At 35.1% G+C, this 15082-nt stretch overlaps 2 long non-coding RNA genes across 4 annotated transcripts in view; one reads left to right on the top strand and one right to left on the bottom strand.

Annotated features, from left to right (window-relative positions):
• Window positions 1-15082, bottom strand: part of LOC141372462 (uncharacterized) — a 76540-nt gene that overhangs the window by 43992 nt on the left and 17466 nt on the right. Inside the window, exon 3 of one of the 2 annotated variants that reach the window (XR_012377724.1) lies at window positions 12284-12503. The exons of the other annotated variant lie outside the window; for it this stretch is intronic. This is a non-coding gene — a long non-coding RNA (uncharacterized lncRNA). Of the gene's footprint in view, window positions 1-12283; window positions 12504-15082 lie in introns of those variants that run through there. 2 annotated transcript variants of the gene reach the window in all.
• Window positions 1-15082, top strand: part of LOC112835920 (uncharacterized) — a 91416-nt gene that overhangs the window by 73200 nt on the left and 3134 nt on the right. The window lies entirely within an intron of this gene.

The following is a 15082-nucleotide window of genomic DNA, read 5'->3' as shown; positions in this document are numbered from 1 at the left end:
GAGTACACTATGTAGGGAATATGAAGGCAAACTATTGCCACAAAAATGCCATGTAAGAGTTCACCTAAAAATTTATTGATTTAAAACAGTAATTGACATGTGATCACATGATGGTGGGTTTGCCGGGGGGGGCTGGTGGATATAGGCTGGGATTAGCTGGATATGGCTCTAAGCTGCAGTTTGGGCTCATGTCTGCATCGTGTTTATCATACCCTCTGGACCATTGAGTGGGGGATTGGAAGGTGCCAGTGAGAGGCCTGGACACCAGGGCATAGATAAAATTCTCACGGGGATGGAAAAAGCTCAAGAGGAACAAGAGGCACTGTGATGTCTCTTGATGTTAAGCATAAATGTTGTACACTGCCTTTTCCTCACATATGCGTGTGGTCAAAGTGAGTCTCATGGTCAAGTCCCTCATCAGAGGAGCAGAAAAGTAAATTCCACCTCCAGTGGGAAGAACTACAAAGTCCCATGAACAAAGGCTCTGAACACAAGGAAGAATGAATAATTGGGATCAATGTAAATTTTGCCATAGTCAGATTTCTTTCATTTTATATTTTTTTGTTAAAGACTCACATTTTCATTTACTTCATTGAAATTTTCTTTTTGTTGTTGTTTTAATTTGACTATTTCATATTTCATTGCCTTTGTTCCTTTCAGGTAAGCTAGAATACCACTATTTCAGATTTCTTTGTCCTTAATTATTGTGTTCTTTATATAAACTGGCTGGCTTTCTTTGCCCTTTGTTTTCACATTATGTATGATTTTCTTAAGCCTGTCTTCCATAAAACTGATTTGTCTTTCTACACTATTGATTCTCCCTTTTCTGCTTTATTTACCCTTGATTGTATCCAATTGTGTTATTTCTCCTTAATTTATTTCCTTAGTTAGCCTGGCTCAATTTTCATCATAGTCCATTGTCTTATCTTTTTTTTTTTTTTAATGGAGTTCCTGGATGCTTTCTGTTTTGCTTTGTTTTTCTTGTTCGTAACTAAGAGAATGAAAGTTACTCTACAAAATCTTTTCTTCCCAATTTTTGTTTATTGGTTTTTACATGGTATCTACATTTTCTTTCCATTTAGTGCATTTTATTTGCATGTATCCCTTTCTTTTTCTTCTTTTGTTTGTATGAGGTCAATTCTATATACAGCCAATTCTCAATAGTTAATGGTGACATAATGCATGGTCTTCTCAGGAGACCTCCTTCTCTTTGCTTCGTATATACTCTCTTCCTAGTCTTAGACAAATTATAACCAGACACCAATGTGTCCTAAAGGTATATTTTGACTGAACTGCTTAGTTATATAGTAAATTGCCCACTTTACATGTTAATTTTGAGGTCTAATTATCCTTATGAAATTACTATGTAAAAAATAGATTTTTTTTTTACCTGGCATTTGAAGCCTACTTCTCCCGCTAGCTATTCATATCATTAAATGGTAGCCTTGTCAACTCAGTTGTCAGGCATCTTCTTTTAACTGGGATTACATAGTAGTTTATCTGGTTACTAAGTTCGTAGTGTGAGGTTATGACCATTTCCTAGCATTTAAGGATAGATGACTTTGTTTTTTGTTTTGTTTTGTTTTATAACCTCCTTTTGGTAAATTATATTGTTTTCAAGGATAGAGCATTATAATAACACTGCCTACTTTCCAGAAGTTTAACTAGTTTTTAATGGATATGAAGACAGCTATCACTCAGATTAATTCCTGTGGGAAAATCAAAACTTTCCTCAAAATGGAAAACAATTAATTAATGGTGCTTTCTATAAATAATTATTCTAATTTTTCCAGAAATAATATAACTAGCTTTTTATAAATTTACAAAAAATAAACCCTGCCTGTCAAAAACCTCATCTCTGTAAAGGATCCTCACTGTTTTATCTTTGCTTGCTACAGCAATGTTACTAAGAGGCTCTGAGCTTATATTAGAATGGCAAGGTCAAAATAACCGATTTCTCATAATTTTTATAACCTATTTCAATAATCTGAATCTATACAGTGTTAAACTTTATTTTGCATATGATGCTTATATTAGTTTCCTGTGGCTGCTCTTACAAATTAACATAAACTGAGGACTTAAAACAGCAGGAGTTTATTCTTTCATAATCCTGAGGCCAGAATTCTGAAATCATCACTGGGCTCGTATCAAGGTGTCCGCCGGGCTCCCTCTGGAGGCTGTAGGGGAGAATCTACTCCTAGTCTCCTCCAAACTTCTGGTGGCTGGGGCATTCATGGTCTTGTTGCCACGCACTCCAAACTTCCCAGCTTTGAGGCCAGCATCTCCAGGTCTTTCTTTACTCCATTTTCACATCACTTCTCCTGAGTATGTGTGTGTGGTGGGGGAGGGGGGAGGCCGGGGGGGGGGGAGTACGGGGGTGTGTGTGGCGTGGTGTGACGTGAAATCTTCCTGTAATTCCCTGAAGGATATGTATAAATGTCCTTCATTTATATATGTATAAATATATACATTTATAAATGTATAAAGGATCCACCTTTATAATCCAGGTTGATCTCCTTGTCTCAAGATCCTTAATCAATTACAACTGCAAATATTATTTTATTAATTAATTTTATTTTTCCAAAAAGATTTGATCATGTACAGAGTGGAGCGGATTCACCTCTTGGCTGCTGCTTTCCTCATGGCTGCCAGGATGTTGTTCAGCTCCTCTCTCTTCCTCTTGGCACAGATGTGTATCCCCACCAGTTTCTTGATGAACTTGAGGCCCCGCTTGTTCTTAGAAACCATGAGCAGCTCCATGGCCTGCCACTCATATGTGGCTGAGCTGCACATCTATGGGGTCCTTATATTCTGTTGGGACTCTCACTCTCCCACCTTTTTAGGTTATTATTTATGAATATACTTTTTAACTTGAAAAAACTTAACAATTTTAAAAAAGGTTTTAACTTAGCCTATTTTATTTGATAAAAGATGCAGGCATCATTGTTTTTATTTCACATGGAAATAGTTTATATTATATATGATAGTATACTTACTGCATGCCAAATGTTACGAACATTTCCATTATTAATATATTTCTTACTCATATAATTTTCTTTGTAAATAACTTTTGATCTTTCTTTATAGTAACATTATGAGTGCATATATCTGTGTATGTGTGTTTGTATTTATTTTTAAGCTACTCAAATGGGTTTAAACACAGAGAAATGTAGCTTGTATCTAATGAAAATTAAAAAAAAAATCATGAATTGCTGTCACCAAAAAACACACTTCTTTTTTAAAATTATTTTCAAATTTTATTGATATAATTACATGTAATATTGTAGTAGTCCAAGGTGTACAACATAATGATTAGATATATGTATATTTTGCAAAATGATTGCCACAATATGTTTACTTAACAATCACCTCACATAATTACAAAATATTTTTTCTTGTAATGAAAACATTTAAGATCTACTCTCCTAGCAACTTCAAATATACAATAAAATATTGTTAAGTATAGTCACCATGCTGTATATTACATTCCTAAAACCTATTTATTTTGTAATAGGCAGTTGTAACCTTTTATCTAAAAAAACAGAAAAAAACAAAACCTGAACTCATTGATAAGAGAGCAGATTGATAGGTGCCAGAGGCTGGGGGTAGGAGATGGCAAAAATGGGTAAAAGTAGCCAAAAGGTAAAAGAATACATTTCTCACATGGAGTTTTTGTTGCTGATATTATTTTAGAGAAGTGACTTGGAATCGTTTAATATTAGCATTTGGAAATGCTAACATTTTAGCTTAAACATCAGCGAATTGCTTGACTGAATCATCAATCTGTAGATAAGGTTAGTGTTTTGCAATAGAGAAAGGGAAGGAAAAGAGTTTATATACTTGCTAAATTTATATAATTCACTTGTATCAAGTCCATAACTGTCTTTGATTCTTAGGTCCATGCATTTTTTACCAGGCTTCACTTGTCTGGTCCAAATCTCTATTTTCTTTTCATTATTTAGCACTAACCTAACCAATGAACTGAAGACACAGCGAAAACACCAAACCTAAGAGGACATTTGCCCACTCCCACCTATTAACATCATGTGAAAATAAACTTTATTTATTTATTTTTTTTTTGGCTGTAATGATGACAAAGTTGTATGGAACATAATAAATTCTAAACTACTTTCTGTGAAAAGCAGAATTGCTTCTTCTGGCTCTGCTGGCAACCAGGACACAGTGTTCCCAACCACGTATAAATAATGTTTACGGAATACAGGAAGGGATGGAGCAATCCCATTCTGTGAGCTGGACTGAACTGTGACACAGGCAAGACTGCAACAGGGTCACACTGCTAATAGCAATGACAGCTGCCCCCTCAGCAATGACAACCCTAGTCCTGCATTTACTCACAGAATTCCTCCCACTTCTGGACACTGTGCAGTCAAGAAGTGTCCCCTGCTGCCTTAAAAACTTCTGATAATTTCCAGCACGAGCACACATCCTGTTGGAAGCCTACTAGCCCCTCTAACTGTCACTCCCTCATTGTGATGCCCCACAATTGTTCCGGGCTGTGCCCTCCCTTGCTGCAGCAAGCTCACTAAACTTTATCCATCATTATTATTATCTACCAGTATGTTTCTTGTGGCATTTGAACAGTGGGATTTCACAATGATCTGTCAAAAACTGAACCTTTTTTTCAACACTAAGTTGCCCATAACTTTATTTTCATTGGAACTACCTACAGCAAAATTTCGTTATCACATTTTAAATACCCTTGCATTATCATTAGTGCCATTCATACATATTCACATATTTCAGTTCTACTTCTTGTCTACTTCCATCAAAGCAGAGGATACTATTGCATTTTTATATCTCCTTTGAAGTTAGGCACGTCTCTACCATTTGCTCAGGTTAATGAAATGTCAGTTGTGCATAGAAATTTTCAAAAATTAATTGTACTTCACCACTTTCCCTCCCCTCTGCCCAGATTTTGAAAGCATATATTGATATGAACCCTCTCACTCCACAACCCTGAGGGACCGCAATGAGAAGAGAATCTCTTGCCCTTCCTGAGCCACACGAGATATGGAGCATAAATAAAAATAAGCTGTGGACATGTTCAGCGGCTTGTAAATGTCTTTGGAACCACCACGTCACCTAACTTATCCTGAATGACACCATGCACAACTAAATTTGTGAATAATTTTGGTTGTGATATTACAACATAAAATTACTAGACAATTCAGAAATTGTCATTCATAACTGAATTTCATTATTATATCAATGACAAGTACCCCTTTTTGTATTGCGACTTCTTCCTGATGGCTCAGAAACTCATGTATTGGTCAAAGGTTCACCTGTTTTTCAATGCATTTTGTCCAATGACTCCCACAAATGTCAGAGTCATATTTGCTAATAATTGGTTGATGTTTATTTTTAAGCTTCAGAATAATTTTAGTTTTAAATTTATTTTAAATTATTATAGTTGTAAATGAGCAAAAACACAATTACGATTAAGAAAAGTAGCTGTTTTGCATTTCTGTTTAGTCTCTATAATCAATAACAGTTTGAGAGATGTGCATGGGCATCTATGTTGTATATGTGTATAGATTATAGAAATTTATACGTGAATTAATTGATTTGGTAATATTGTAGAAGATACATTAGTGAAAAATTCTGATGGCTATCTCTGTCGCATATAGCTTACATTTATAGTGGAGAGATAAGAGCCATTGGAGTCCTGGTCATGATTAGAAAGTTAGTGGGGGCAAGTCCCGTGAGAAGATTTTGGCTTTTACTATTGATGGCAACTCAGTGGTTTGGGACAAATGACTGACATGACCTGCTTTATACCTAGACGAGATCATTATGGCTGATCTCTGAAGAACAGGTAGAGATGAAGATGACTTAGCTATCATAGCTGAGTATCTATTTTTTAATTGAGATATAATTGACATATAACATTGTGTAAGCCTAAGGGATACAATACATTGATTTGATACATTTATATGTTGCAATATGACTACCACCCTAGGATTAGTTAACACCTCCATCACGTCCCATAATTATCCTTTCTGTTTTGTGGTGGAAATCTTTAAGATGTAGTTTCTTAGCGACTTTCAAGTACCTTTTACAGAATTGTTAACTATAATCACAATGCTGTGCGGTAGAGCCCCATAACTTATTCATCTTCTTTTTTTTTTTTTTTAACTTATTCATCTTCTAACTGCAAGTTTGTGCCCTTTGACCAATATCTAAGATGAAACAAATAAATGACCAGTTTTGACAACTGAATCACAAATAGGGTTTTGACTGATGCTATTTCAAAATTTTCTTCTCTGTTCCGAAAAACAGCTGACAGACTGTTTCAAACCAAAGCCAATATTTCAGAAGTTTCATGCTGGCGATCTAAAGAACAGATTTAGCCTGTAGATTTATTTTGTTTGGTGCATAACTGTTTTTAGCCAACATTTAAAAATTGGAAAAATTCATATAAAATATGGTCTTCCAGATTATCTTCAAATGTCAGACACACTGGCAACAGTAGGCCCGGCATCAACAAAGGAGCTGGTTAGTGTGTTCCTGATTTACACAAGGCCATGCACTTTTCAATTTCCATAATCCCTTCCCAACCTTAGTGTATCTCTAAACGCCAAGGCTGAAGGTAACCTGCTTTATGTCATTACATTTTCCCTGTTCTTTCTCTTACGATATAGAAATATGCTACTATACACATATCTCTCTAAACGGTGACAAAATAAAAGATATGAAGAAGGTGGCCTGCCTCAGTTTTTATTTTCTCAATTTATGAATATTTGAGCTTGTGATCTCTATAGATATTTTATAAAATTTAATTATCTTGTATAGGGAAATAATTAAGGCAACATATTCAATTGAGTTAAACTTTGATATTAGGGAGAAAAAAATCACACAAAGATTCCATCACTAACAAAGGTCACATTCTAACGTGTCCTCCTTTAAGTTTGGAAACTGGTAATGAGGAAAATTATTATGGTTCTGCAGGTCTTTTCACTTGCTAGAACTCTTACACTTCATGACTCTGCCTTAAGTAAAAACTTCATTTGTGTTCCCACTCTTCATTTAATTATATACACATTTACTTAAATTCTATTTGTGTGTGTTGTTTGTTTTTTGCATTTAGAAAGAAAAATGTCCATGAAGATTAGTATATTTCTGAAAGAACATATTGGTTTGATCTCTTATAACTATTTTTTTAAAGATTTTATTTATTTATTTGAGAGAGAGAATGAGATAGAGCATGAGAGGGGGGAGGGTCAGAGGGAGAAGCAGACTCCCCGCTGAGCAGGGAGCCAGATGCTGAACTCAATCCCGGGACTCCAGAATAATGACCTGAGCTGAAGGCAGTCGCTTAACCAATTGAGCCACCCAGGCACCCTGATCTCTTATAACTATTAAAACATTATAAGGTATAATATTAAATTATCTGTGGAGAATAAATATGTATATGTCTACTTACTGAATACATTTGAATCCTGTGCTATTATGAATTAAAAAAATGTGAAGAATTATTAGTCCCTTAAATAATACTGTAATTCTCTGGATTAGTTTTGCATTCATGAAGGAGAACAGGGCATAATGGTTATTGCATAATTGGCATTCAAATGATTGAAGGATGGGAGAGGAATTTCATTAAATACATTATAGCACATTATTATCACATAAAGTGATAAAGAACACGAGTTTTGGCTCTCAAAGGAGGTAGATGTGGGTTCAAATCCCAGACTTGGCCCTGAATATGTGGATGATTTGAAACAAAGAACTTATACACTCTGTGCCCAATTTTCCTCATTTATAAAATGAAAAATAATACCAATAATAGTTCATATAGTTCAATAGTAGAACATTTAAATGTTATTTTAGATTCTTTATATTTATTATTCTAGAAAATTTGTATTACTTGAAATTCATCCAGTGGTCCTGGATATGATGCTGACAAATGGGAAATAATATGGTAGAATATTGATTTTTTACCATCAGAATCTAGATATTTATTTGAAATTTTACACCAAAGCAAAGCAATTATATCATTGTTACTAGAAGATTCACACCCCCGCCCCAAACTGACACAACTAGTAAGATGTGGATCCAGTATCTGGAAATCCAAACTTATGAATACAGGTCGTGGGAAAAGCATCAAGTCCTTGGTTGTTTTGTCAGATAGTTCTGGATATAGTCATTTCTTAATATGAACCCATTTCGGTCTTCTATCATATACTAAGTCCAGGATGTTTACATGACAAATGGCCTATATAACACCAAAGAGACTTTTAAGATTCAGGTTATAAAACAGAAGGTATAACATGAATCTTCTACAGTCAGGTTTCAGTACTTGGCTCTGTGACACTGGGAAAATTACTTATTTTCTCTATGCCTAAGTTTTTCCTCAATAGTAGAATGGTGATAGTGGTATGATTTATTTGATATTTTCTCAAATAAAATGAAATTATTGGTTTGTGTAGTCACTGGTACATCTGGGCTTAGTAAATTATGACAATTATACTACATAAGCACAAGAAATACAAAATATACATAATGAAATAGTGTTATGGGTTGAATTGCATTACCCCAAAATTCATATGCTGATGTCTTAACACTAGAAACTCAGAATGGGACCTTAGTTGTAAATAGTGTGATTGCAGATATAATTGGTTAAGATGAGGTCAAGGTGGAGTAGGGTGGGCCCCTAATCCAATATGGCTATTGTTCCTATTAAAAGGAGAAATTTAGAGACAGACATGCAAGTAGGTAGAATGCCCTGTGACAAAGAAGGCATTAAGTAAGGATGATGTAATCAAAGCCAGTAAACAGCAAAGATTGCCCGCAAACCACTAGAAGCTAGGAGAATCATGGAGCAGATTCCCCCTCACAGCTCTCAGGAGGAACTCTGCCAACACTGTGATCTTAGATTTCAAGCCTCTGTAGCTGTGAGACATAAGATTTCTGTTGTTGAACCCATCCAGTTTGGGGCATTTTGTGATGGCATCCCTTGCTGACTAACACAAATGGTAAATAGTAGTTGCCTTTAAATACAGAAATGATGAAAAATTTTAATTTTCTAATTTATGTCACTTTGGTCAAACTTTATAACATTAATATGTAGTACTTTTAATATTGATATAAAAGTTTTACATATCTATCTTCAATTTACAATTTAGAAAATAAATAATAAAATACACTGATTATATGTCATACAGGACTACCATATGCGTTACTATTTGGACAATATTTATACATGAAAGTAAAATTTCTTTGATTTGAATTAAAGTGAATTGGAATTATGTTATTGAGACTGGGTTTGTAGCCATGAAGAATGATGGGAGCTGAGAGATCCCACAAGGAATGACAGTTCAAATTCCACAATAATCATTGTCATGGCTCAAAGCAGTACCTAGCAAAGCAGAACATAACAGACTTCTTCATCCCATATGTATGACAAACATGTTAGCCTTCAGATAGGCTCATTTTGACTTCTTAAGTATCAGTGTGAGGTTAAAAGAGGAGAGAACCCAGGTTTTCCAGAACACGTATGGATGGACTTAGCATGACTGACAGTTAAAAAAAGGATGGACCAGGGCATTTTGGTGGCTCCCTTAGTTAAGCATCTGCCTTTGGCTCAGGTCATGATCCCAAAGTCCTGGGATCAAGCCCAGTGTCAGGTGCCCTGCTCAGAAGGGAGTCTGCTTCTCCCTCCCCCTGCTCATGTGTGTGCTCTCTCTCTCTCAGATAAATACATAAAATCTTTTTTAAAAAAGTGGGTGGACCAACGCTATTGTATTAATAAGAAAGCCAGAAAACAGTGAAATGAAGATATTGCAGGAAATGTACATCATATTCTCATCCACAAAGCTTTTTGTTTCTTAATCCATTGGTCTAATAGCATCATATTAGTCAATGTAACAGACACAGACATTGCTTCAAATAAATTACATATAACTTAAGTCCTACAATGGGGAATGCTATTTATATGATCAAAAGTCTGTAAATAAAAGAAAAAACTGAATTTTTTTGTGGACCTCATGTTATTGAGCATGTTGAAAACACTTTGGCATTTTAATGTAATTTGAATACACATTTTTCTTTAAGTGAATCAGTAAAATAATGATGTGAAAAACTAACTTTTTTCTTTTTATAAACATGAAGAAAATATTCAATAAATGGTTATAATAATTCCTCTTTAGACATGTTATTCATTTTAATTTACCCCAAGTTTAGCAAACAATCCTGTCTTGTGTTTGCACTGTTTAACCGTAAACTATGATACAGTTCTCTTCCTTGGAAGTGTTGTGAAGCATCCCTAAAGCTCTTTGGAAGAGTCTCTGGTGGCTTTTACTGGCTCTGTTTTTTTTGTTTTGTTTTGTTTTGTTTTTTCTTTGTAGAACCTCCAGCTAACAGCTGACTGCATAACCTTCTATACTGGCTTTGGGTATTCTAAAGAAATCAATATTGTGAAGGTTACACTACTTGGCCCTCATTTTAGCATTACCTAAAGCAAAGAAAGGAACCAAGAAATAGGGTTTAAGATTAAGGTTGTCTCACCAAATATCTTGCTAGAAAAAGCTTTGTTCAGTCTCAAAATCCAGATATGTAAGTGGTATAAGCAACAAAGAAGCCTAAAATTTCTAGATCCCAAAGCCAGTTTATGTATTCCTCCCACCAGCTTTGCCTCAGCAGCTGAACTGGACAAATTCATGTCATTGAATGATTATGAAATTAAATGGAATTAGCTAATAAAAGCAAATTGATTAACTCAGGGATTGTGAGTCATCACCATGGGAGGCAAAAAGATGAGGCTAAAAAGAGAAAGAAAAGGAGAAATTTTACTGATCTGAGAACTGTCCTTTTGAATAAGTGTTTTGATTAAAATAGTGTTGTTCTCCTTTATAAGTCATTTTCTGAATTTTTAAAATCCCCTCAACTATAAACTTAAGTACATACTGTTGTAATGGTGAAATGGAACATGACTATTAACTGGAGCTATAACATTTTCCTTCTCAAGAAAGGTCATCTTGCCCAGGAGAGCTTGAAAGCACTAGAATTTCATCTTTTGTCTATTGGATTATGACTTGTGTCACAGAATCTAGAACATCAGTTATAATTAGACATTGCATTGTAGAACAGCCCTTGGCCACCCATCTACACCCTTTGCTTTCATGATGACATTGCTATGTCTATAGGACAACTCAAGTTTCTATATTATTTTAATTTGCAGATTACTTTCAGCTCTTAATTCACCAAGAGAAACTAACTGCTTCTAAAAGAAATGAAAGAAGCAAGGCACCAATCAACAGCTCTTTCCATCTGCTGGTGTCTGCTTACTTACTAATTCAGTGGTTGAGGGGCTGACTGATCTATAACTTAGAAAACCCTCTAGTCAGGCTTGCCCCATGCTAGCCAATGCTCAGGGTTCAGATTACTTCTTTATTGCATTTAACATTAAACAAACTGCTTCCAGTTATTTTATTTGTTTTTTATCTCCTCATTACCCACAAACCTCCAAGATTGAAAACACAATGCCTTATTACACATTATGAAACATCCCCTCTCCCAAAAGGGAAATATTTGCTGTTGTTAAAATGCATCCTTGGGGCCCCATAATGTTAAATATCTCACAGAAACCTCTAAGGTTCTATTATGTGCATGATATACTCCTAAGAAAATGTGTAGGGTAGAGATGAGTATTAGTTACTGATTCTTCAGATGTTATTCTTATTTCATAAGTATATCCAGAAGAAAATAAAGATTCTCTGCATTTTGAAAAAAAAGGATATAGTGCATTAAAACATGGTAAATCAGCATAAGAAATTATTGGTGTATATTAATCAGCCAAAGTGAGAGTTCAATGTTAGATTTAAATAGACTCATTTAGCTAGAATATTAATATAATTACAACAGGAATAATAAATTATCTGTTATCTTTAATGACAGGGAAACGTGGTATTATGTTTAATCAAATATTTGGATTAATGCTATTGTGCATATCATGTTTTTTTAATCCAAACACAGCATATTAAAAGTGTTGTTAAAATCATGCTGAAAGGAATTTAACAGATAATGAGTCGGATAGCATCTAGGTGTTCACATTATCATCATTCTAAATAAATGCTGAAATTCTTGTTAATAGAATTCTGATGACTCTCAGACTGGATGAGAGAGGAGTGAAGGAAATACCTATATGTTCCAGTGCTAAGCATTACAATTTCAAATCCACAGTTGTAATAGCTACCTTCTTAAGTCCAGTGAAAGTCATTTATTCACTCATTCATCAAATATTTATTGAACATCAATAATGGACCAGTTGGTTGGGTAAGAGCTATAAATATAATAGGGGACAAGACATAGTCACAATCCTCAAGAGGCAGACAGTCTAACAGGCAATTTAAGCAGGTACACAGATTACCTATCATACAAAGGGCCCCTCACAATGCTGCAGTGTCATAGAAAGATTCATGGAGCCAGTAAAAGGGAAAGTTGAAGAGCATCCAGGCAGCCTTGACAGCAAGGGCAATGGATCAGAGCTGAAAAAGCATATTCAGAGGAAAAAAATGAAGTTTCCTATCTTAAAAGGCTAACGTCTTAAATTATAAAATTTCTCAATTATGTTCATCTTAAAATATGACATAATTAGAAAAAATTAGCTGAATGGCATTGGATCAGTATCACACTATTGACATTGAAGAAATCATGATTTGCTTCAGACCTAGTAATATCACTTAAAAATAAATTCTACAATTTTTAGAGCAAAGCTAGTTGCCTTTTATAACTTTTGTTAGTTCTATCTCTCATACTAGAGATGGATAAGATGGCTCCAGCTCCTGAATTCAGACTACAATTCCTTAATTAGCATTTTAAAGTGACTACACTGAAATGAGAAATTTAGCAAGGGCATTCCAGCAAAATTCAAAATATTCCTTCCTGAGACCGAGTACATATAAGAGACTGTGGGGAAAACTTCCTATTAGTTTGGAGAACAGATATTAGCATGTGGGTTACGGGGCCTATAGATGTCAGTTGGTCTACTTCTATCATTTATTCATTATATATATTTATGTAAATTTTAAAATATATTTTTAATGTTTTTGACTATATATATTGTGCAGGGGTTTTTTGTTTTGTTTTTTTGAGAGAGAGCACGAGTTGGAGGGTGGGGCCGAGGAAGAGTGAGGGAGAGAATTCAAAGCAGGCTCCTTGGCCAGTGTGGAGCCCCACATGGGGCTCGATCCCATGACCCTGAGATAATGATCTGAGCTGAAATCAAATCAAGAGTCAGACACTTAACTGACTAAACCACCCAGGTGCCCCTTTTTGTTTTTGTTTTTCACAAATATTTCATGGTTGTTATATGCCAGGTAGTTTTCTAGTCTGTGGATAGGACAGACCCCTGCCTTTATGAAACTTAACACTGTATCGGATTACAAGTTTTTACTATGAGCCTCAGTATAGAGTTATCTGATGTGGTAAAATATGTTCAAGTTAGGGCAACTCATCACTTGTAGAAGTCGCATGTAAGATTATGGGGAGATTTTACTGCAAACACAGTGAAGGGATGGTTTGTAAAATAGAGTCAGAATGCTTATTTTCTTTGGTTTTTGTTTGTTTGAATCTTCAACAAATATTTACATTTGCAAACTAGTTGTCAACATTGAATTATAAGGGAGTTTCATTTAAAATGAGGATTCTTAAATTTTTCTTAACATTGGAAATTGACCATATTAGGCCTATGTGATCTCATGGAACCTCTGGGCTATTACTGGATAGTAAGTAGCTGCCCCTCTAGAGCTGGAGCAGGAGAAGAGACACCTACTTTTGTTTTGTTTTGTTTTAAAGATTTTATTTATTTGAGAGAGAGAGAGTGAGGGAGAAAGAGAGAGCATGAATGGGGTGGAGGGGCAGGGGGATAGAGAGAAGCAGACTCCCCACTGAGCAGGGAGCCCGATGCGGGGCTCTATCCCAGGACCCTGGGATCATGACCTGAGCCCAAGGAAGACACTTAAGGGACTGAGCCACCGAGGTGCCCCAAAGGACACCTAGTTTGAAGTGGAGCCTCACAAGTACAAAATTCATTTGCTATTCTATGATTTATGTTTTTTTAATTTATGTTTTTAAAAGGCAATTTTTTAGAGAAGTTTTAGAGAAGTTTTAAGTTCACAGAAAATTAAGAGGAAGATACAGATATTTCCCATATATCCCCCCCACACATGCATAGCATCCCCCATTTTCAACTTTACAAACCTCCCTCTCAGAGAGGTACCTTTGTTAGAATTGACCTACACTGACACATTGTAATCACCCAATTCTGTAGTTTACATTACCATTCACTCTTGGTGTTGTATATTCCATGGGTTTGGACAAATATATAATGACATGTATTCATCATTATAGTATCACACAGATTATTTTCACTGCCCTAAAAATCTGGTCTCCACCTATCATCCACCCTTCTCCAGCTCTTCAACCCCTAGCAACCACTGATCTTGTTTTACTGTCTCCATAATTTTGCCTTTACCTGAGGTCATTTTGTTGGAATCATACAACTTTTTTAGATTTGGTTTCTCTTACTTAGTAATATGTATTCAAGGTTCTTCCAGGTCTTCTCATGGCTTGATAGCTCATTTCTTTTTAGCACTGAATAATATACCATTATCTGGATGTACCACATTTTATTTATCCAATCACCTACTGAAGGACATCTTGGTTGCTTCCAAGTTTTGGCAAATATGAACAAAGCTGCTATAAACATGCATGTGTAGCTTTTTGTATGGACGTAAGTTTTTAGCTCCTTTGGGTAAATTCCAAGATGTGCAACTGGTATGGTAAGAGTATTTTTAGTTTTATAAGAGACTGCCAAATTGTCTTCCAAAGTGCCTGTACCCATCTGCATTCCTACCAGCAATAAACAGGAGTTCCTGTTGCTCAACATACTCACCAGTATTTGGTGTCATCACTGATCGAGATTTTGAACATTCTGATAGATGTGTAGTGGTACCTCCCTGTTTTAATTTGCATTTCTCTGATGACCTATGATGTGTAACACCTTTTCATATATATATGTATATATATATATATGTATATATATATATATATATATATATACACA

Source organism: Callorhinus ursinus, unplaced genomic scaffold (genome assembly GCF_003265705.2).
Source record: "Callorhinus ursinus isolate GAN/ISIS: 27379988/994484 unplaced genomic scaffold, GSC_fseal_2.0 scaffold4, whole genome shotgun sequence".
NCBI lineage: Eukaryota > Metazoa > Chordata > Mammalia > Carnivora > Otariidae > Callorhinus > Callorhinus ursinus.
The sequence above is the reverse complement of the archived record's forward strand: the minus strand, read 5'-3'. Positions and strand labels throughout refer to the sequence as shown.